A 7,195-nucleotide genomic window follows, 5' to 3' on the forward strand; every position below is an offset into this window, starting at 1 on the left:
TTTTAGTCTCATAATTCCTGGCATAATGCCTGCAAAACAACAAGTAAACATAAAAGAGGAGAAATGATTTATCTAGTTTTTATTACGTATTCTGCATCATTGCCACATATTGTAGTCAGGGTTCTCAAGGGAAATAATTCAATACAGGACACATAGTTTATAGGGTTATTTTATAATAGCACCCAAAGACTCAAATACAAAAGAGTGCAGGAAATTTTTTCACACACTAAAGATCCAAAGAATCCAGCTGAGGGCCTGAACCCCACAGCAATGTCTTGAATGAGTCTAGCTGAAGACTTAGAGCTCATGACAATGTCCCCAACAAGACCAACTGGAGGCCTAGAGTCCACAAAATTGTCTCATGTAAGTCTATTTCATAGACCTGCACTGGGAAGGCCCAAAAGTCAGTGGTAGGAGCTAGAAAGTCTGTGCCAGCGGGAGGAAGGATCTGTGCTGGGAGGCTGAGGGATCTGCACTGGAGCCAGGCATCAGCACTAAAAGTAAGAACCAGAGCTCCTCCTGAAAAGTACCACAGCCATTCTCAGTGACAGCGAGGTCCCAAGCTCCTCCGACAATGAGAACAGCCAAGTCCATATCAGAAAAGCAGCATAATAATCTCTTCAAGGAGAACTAACCGCCCCACTTCCTCCTCTCCAGTTCTCCTTTTTATGTTGCTGCCATCAATCCTCAGGTGGGCCTTCTACTCCTAGCACCACTCCGGTTCAGTTCAGCTGAGCATTACAAGTTGACCACGAGTTGTCAGTCCGCCACACCACATTCATGTTATTGAAGACTTTTACGTTCCCTGCATCCCTCAAACCATGCAATACTGGGCTCTGTCCTCTTAGAGAGAGCATGTAATTGCTATGCCATTGAGTCATAGGGCAACATCTTGACTTTGGAGCTATAATCTGAGGTGAGCAGAAGTTGAACTTCAAGTCCTTGATTACTTTGGCTTGACATTATGTTCTCTACAGTTTGGTTCCCTCCTTTGTAATATTGGGAGCAAGACCTTTCCCAGTAGTAGAAGAGATAACTCGCAATTTTTAAAATTGCAAGTTCTTCAAAATTTTTCTTTCAAGTTAAAAATTTTCCCGTACCTTTTCTCTTCTTTATATACATTTTCAGTACCTGTAAAAGAAAAATAAAATATCCAAATATTTGATGGTATTTAAAGAATAATCCTTCTGTGTTTCAGTTGGATTGCTGCTTCATTAGCTTTTTAAAGCAGTAAAATTATGCTTTTACATTTTTAAATTTAAATATTTATAAAGAATATAAAAATAGAATACTCAACCTAGAGCATACTTTACATTGAGTAACATTACTTTTTTTAGTTATTTGTAATTTTATGTAAGACAGAATTATATTTGTTGTTATTCATATATTGTGTATAAACCTGGGCACTATTAAAAAGCAAGAGGCAAAAATATTCTAAACTATAAAATGATATTTAAAAGGAACTATTTGACTCAAAAGGTACATTTTAAATGTAGTACATATTATATGTATGTTACTGTGCCTGAACATATTCATGATGCTCCTTTCTTCTTGGAGGTTGTAGTCTACAATTAAATAGTGAAGAGCCATAGTAACCGATGCACAGGATACCATTAAAATGCACAAAAAGGAAACTTCTAGAAGAAATAGTATCTAAAGGGTATATGAAAATCCAGGCAAATAAAAAAATAAGGGTGCTTGGGGTGAAGTCGGTGTTCCAGGGACAAACAAAATATAGCAAAGCCCTCAGATAAAAGAGAGTAGACATATTTAGAAATATGAAAATGCTGTGCAGACGGGCAGTAGAGAATGGTACAGGAAGTGATGATACTTCATCCTAGTGAAATAGGCCAGAGTAGGGCTGGGGATTTAGCTCAGCGGCAAAGTGCCTGCCTGGCAAGCGCAAGGTCGAGAGTTTGGTTCCCGGTACCGGAGAAAAACCAAAAAAAAAAAAGAAATAGGCCAGAGTGTAGTCATGAAGGGCCCTGTACCTCAGGACTGTACTCTACGGTGGCTAAAGTGATTCACATACAGGAGTGACAGGATGATGTTTTCATTTTGGAGAGATCCTAGAATTGCAATATAATTCTGAGAGGTAAAACTGAGTGATAGGAGCTCATTTAAAAGGATACTAGGGAAATCTGGAAAACAATGGTTGAGGAGAGGGTCTTTAAAAGTAAATAGATTGATGCTTATGATGTCTAACAGTTGGAGTCAATGGATTCTTGAAAATTGTAAATGGGGCAGATGGAAGAGGAAATAATTAAATAAAATTCCTATGTGTGCTTTAATTCCTGCAATTGGAAGCACAGGCATACTGAGTGTGAGCGCTGTGAAGCTTTTCAGTAAGCAGGTGAATAGCTATTAGGATACTCAAACCTATCGTGGGGATGGATATTTTGATTTGCGAGTTGTATTGACAGCAGTTGAAGACCTAAAAAATAGTTAAAATACTCAATGAGGTAAGAAGGCTCTGTATAAAAAGAACTCAAAGAATTGATAACACATCATTGTTGGTCAGAAGTGGCAGTGATTATCATGTAGATTCAGCATGACCAGACACAAATCTCAAAGGAAAGCTAGTAGGGTATGAGGTCCTAGAAAACAGGATAAAATACTTCCAGTAGGATAGAGTGGAGGGTAGTTAATTAAGCCAGGCATGGTGGTGCACATCTAGGAGGCTGGTGCAGGAAGATTGCAAACCCAGTCAGAATTTAGCATTCCGCAAGATCTCATCTCAAAGGAAAAAAAGGAGTGCATAGGGATATAGCCCAGTGTGCAGGTCCTGGGTTCATTTTTCAGCACTGAAAAAATTAAAAATACGTGTTCTGCAAAGTATGCATTATAATTTCTACCATGCTCATTAAAATCTACCACCAGAAGGAAGATGGGAGATTCTACTGGTGATATAATATTATTATCAGTGTCATTTTTTATTATTTATTGCCTTGTGTTATTATTGTCCTCCCTTGACATACTATTTTATTTTTAACTTTTTATAACTTCAACTTTATAAACATTTTTATTCATTTATCTCATTTGAAATAGAATAATTAATCTTTACAACTGAGCTAAAACTGAGAATTATGCATACTTCAAAATTAAAGCAATAATACTTAGTTAATTATCAGATAATAATGTGAAAGTGCCTATAATGATGCTTAAATTTTAGCATTTGAAATAGCTGTGCTGAAATTTAAATGTAATTAGCTAATGTTCTTAAAATATTTGTACTGTCTCGGTAATGACTCATTTTAAAATCCTTCAGAATAAACAGTGTGCTATGTGTGTAAAATTTACTTAAATCTAAACCTAAGGAGGAATGGGTTCTAGCATCTGAATTACTCTAATTAGGTATCAGTGCTCCAGGATCGCTCATCAACATATAAATGTCATCACAGTTTCAAATAGAAGTATGTTAATTACAAGAAAGAAGCTAGAAATAATTCAAGATAGTAAATAAAACTACGATATATAAAATCCTTATTTTCAAATTAAAGAATGGGATGAGTTCATGTAAACTTTCCTTAACATACAAAATTGATATGGAATTAAACCAACATGCTCATTTTCTGGGTAAACAAAATATGTGAGAATTTTAGAGACCATTGACTTAATACTCTTAAGAAGGAAGAATTAAAAAACTATTTTACAATCTGATTTGTTTGACTTGGTGATATTATGATTTAAATGATAAATTATACATCTCAAAAAATGTACATAAAGTGATTACCACAGGCTGAGAAGAGTGGGGGGAGATGAAAAACTTAGCCAACACATAGTGAGCTATCGTTAGATACGAGAAATACATCTTGGTGTTCTACTGCATAGTATAGTGACTATAGATGATGATAACACACTGCATGCTTCCAAGTAGCTAAATAAAGGAAATCGGAAGGGTTGGGGTTTTTTTGTTTGCTTGTTTTTCTTTTTAGCACAAGTGAATGATAAATGTTTGAGGAAATGGATAAGCTTGCCTTGACTTGAGCATTACGTGATGAACATATATGTTGAAACTTCACATGGTAGCCTCGTAAATACGTACAATTTTACGTCAATTTAACAAAAATAAAAAAGGAAGGGTCAGTAAGTTTTAAAAAGTATTAAGTTGTTTCCCAATTTGAATGTAGCACTGTTTATATTTTAGAAAGAGGACTACAGACTTTTTAAATCCTGAAGCTCAATGGGAATGTCTAATCAAAGTTTGAAGTTTAGTAACCACAATCCTTTGTCCTCTTCCTTCTCCCTGATCTTTTAGTGTAATACTAAAGCATCCAAAAATATTCAGCCTTTATGCATAAGCAAAAGAAGTCCAGGTGTTATGAATCCTTTTAAGTTGGAAAAGGGAAACAAGCAGAAGAAGGTATAACTCTCACAAACTCATTTATCTTTCTGACTTCTGGCGTAATATTATGACCTAAGGATTTCCAGATAAAGTTATTACATGTTCAGTATTTTAAGATCTGATGTGTCAAAAGTTTTTCTGTGGCTAACTGCAATATTTAACTGACAAAATCAGAACTGTCTCAGTTACTTTTCTCATTGCTGAGACAAAATACCTGACACCCAATGTTAAAGGAGGAAAGGTTTATTTGGCTCACAATTTGTAGAGGGGTTCAGTCCATAGCTAGCTGGCTGGCTCCAAGGCAGGGTGGCATGGCAGAGGGGCATCATAGAAGAGAAACAATCTATGGTGGTTTGTGTCTAGATGTCCCCTCACAGCCTCATGCAGTCATGGGGATGGGTTTCCAGAGTTTATGATTGATCCATGGTCCAATGCTAGGATTATGGGTCTGAGTGCTACACCTGCCCTGGGGTGGGGAACCTGCATACAGTATAAGGGGTGGGGGAAGAGGCTTGTTCTTGTGGTTCCTCCCTTTTTGCTTTTGTTGTTTTTGCTATCTTCTGCCACCATGAACTGTTGCCCTCTTCCATGTGCCATTCTGCCTTGGAGCCAGACTAGTATGGACTGAAACCTCCATAAACTGTGAACTAAATAAACCTTTTCCTCTTCAGTTTTGGGCATCAGGTATTTTGTCTTGGCAGTGAGAGAAAAGCAACCACGACACAGTCCACGGCAAAGCAGGGCTGGCAGCAAGCAGCAAGCAGCAACAAACAATGAGAAATGATGCTCTTTCAGTCCCTTATATCCTATCCAGGATGGGCCAGCTTTAATCCTAGCATCACACTATGAACCATTCCCAGTATCACACACCCCTAATCCAAAGGTCACACACTATTGATAGAGCAACTTTTGAAAAAGCCCCACTTAGGACAGCATGAGGCTTTGGGGCACATCTAGTCACAGGCTATAAGAACCATTTCCTCTTTTGCTACCTCCAGGCGATGTGGTTATGTTCAGGAAGGTGGCAGGTGCTTGGGGACAATTATTTAGTTATTTCCTACCTTATTGTTCAATAGCTGGTAGCTTCTTCTCGTAATAGTCAAACTCCGATACTGCTTAGAGACTCCAAGACAGAGAGCAAGTACTTGTTCTCGAGATTTAAAGAGGAGGTCAGGACAGAGTTCAAGAAGAAAAAAAAGTCAATGCAGGGGATGACATCTACATCTAGACATTTTCTGACAGCAAGAAGCATGGGTCACAGGTATCCAACTTGAATATGACTTTAAAGGAAAGATATATTTTCTTGTCTTGCTTGCCTGTTACATAGACGTTTCTGGATTAAAATTTCCAAATATTTTGAACAATTTTAGTAACAATATTTTGATTTTTCTTTGAGACAGGGTCTCTTTATGTAGTTGAGGCTATTCTTGAACTCACTATTTAGCTCACCTTGAATTCAAGGTTATCCTCCTGACTCAGCCTCTCAAGTGCTAGAATTAATAGGTGTGTACCACCACATCTGGCAAATAGCAATATTTTGCTTATAGTTATTTCCAATCTTTGAAGTTCCATGAATATATATAATGTAATGTGCTTATAAAAGAGAAGTGCCATGTGAAAATGGTCATACATTATAATAAATTATTCAAAAATTTTAAACACTTATCTGCATATTATTATGATATTAACATCTTCTTCCTCAGGAATTTTGATGTACTCTCCTGTAAGGAGCTCAGACATATTTTTTTCAACATTCTATATTTGTATTCAAAAGAGCAGTGGTTACCTTTTGTCAAAATTACAATAATTTAGTTTGAAGGTACTTTATTGAACAGGCTTTCTTCAAGATTCTGAGCCTGTCCAAGAGGGAGTCATTTTTACTCCTGACTAAGAACTCTGTCATACAGAGTGTGGGAAAATACACTCACTTATATTCTATTTTGTCCAGGTAAGTGTTGGTAGTAAACATCCATCAAGAAAATTATTTTCTATGTGATTTGGCTAGAACTTTTCATGCCCACTTCGATACAATTCATAGCCTGATCCTTTTTTCATCTTCCTGAAGACTGTCTAGGTGGTACAACCTACTTCTTCCTATTGAATTTCAGCAGTAGGCTAGTGACCATAGGCAGTTTGGGTTTTGTCCTTTTTTTGTGAAAAGATAGTGGCATTAATTTAGGGAACACAGTTTCTACAATTTAAATTGTCAGCAATGTTGTTCCAAGTGGCTGCTAAATCTTGAGTTCAAAATTCAGCTCTGGTTCCATTTTGGCACAAACACTGATGTGAAATGCAGTGACATCCAGGTGTGGTGAGGGTTGCTACTCTCTTGGGAGTTGGAAATTTGCTTGGCAAATTTGAAAATTGGTTTCAGTATTCCACAAATTCGCTTTCTTTCCTTTCTGTGCAGCACAAAATAATATTGCTGAACTTGAAAATTTTGCTAAGTTAGGATGAGTTGTTAAATGATATATTCACACAATTGCTAAGAAAAATTAAAACTTCGTAGTTGGATAACAGCCACATCTTAGACAAACAGTTTGCTGAACACTCAGCAGATCCCTCAGTTTGACTTGGATGCTCTGGCAAAATTCTCACACCATGAAACCATATATATCACGTCAAGAGCTGACAGACTCTGGTGCATTTTGAGCATATTAAACGTTTTGGATTTTCAATTCAATCTCTGGCATTCTAGCTGTTTTGCATTGATGTGTGTTGTAGTTTGGAATTTTGCAAGGGGAACAGTACAGGACATATAATTTATCGAATTAGTTTATAATAGTCACCCAGAGTCAGATACAAAAGAGTGCAGGAAATTTGTCCACACATTTAAGACCAGAGAATCCA

This window comes from Chinchilla lanigera, unplaced genomic scaffold (genome assembly GCF_000276665.1).
Source record: "Chinchilla lanigera isolate Chin_1 unplaced genomic scaffold, ChiLan1.0 scaffold00009, whole genome shotgun sequence".
Lineage (NCBI taxonomy): Eukaryota > Metazoa > Chordata > Mammalia > Rodentia > Chinchillidae > Chinchilla > Chinchilla lanigera.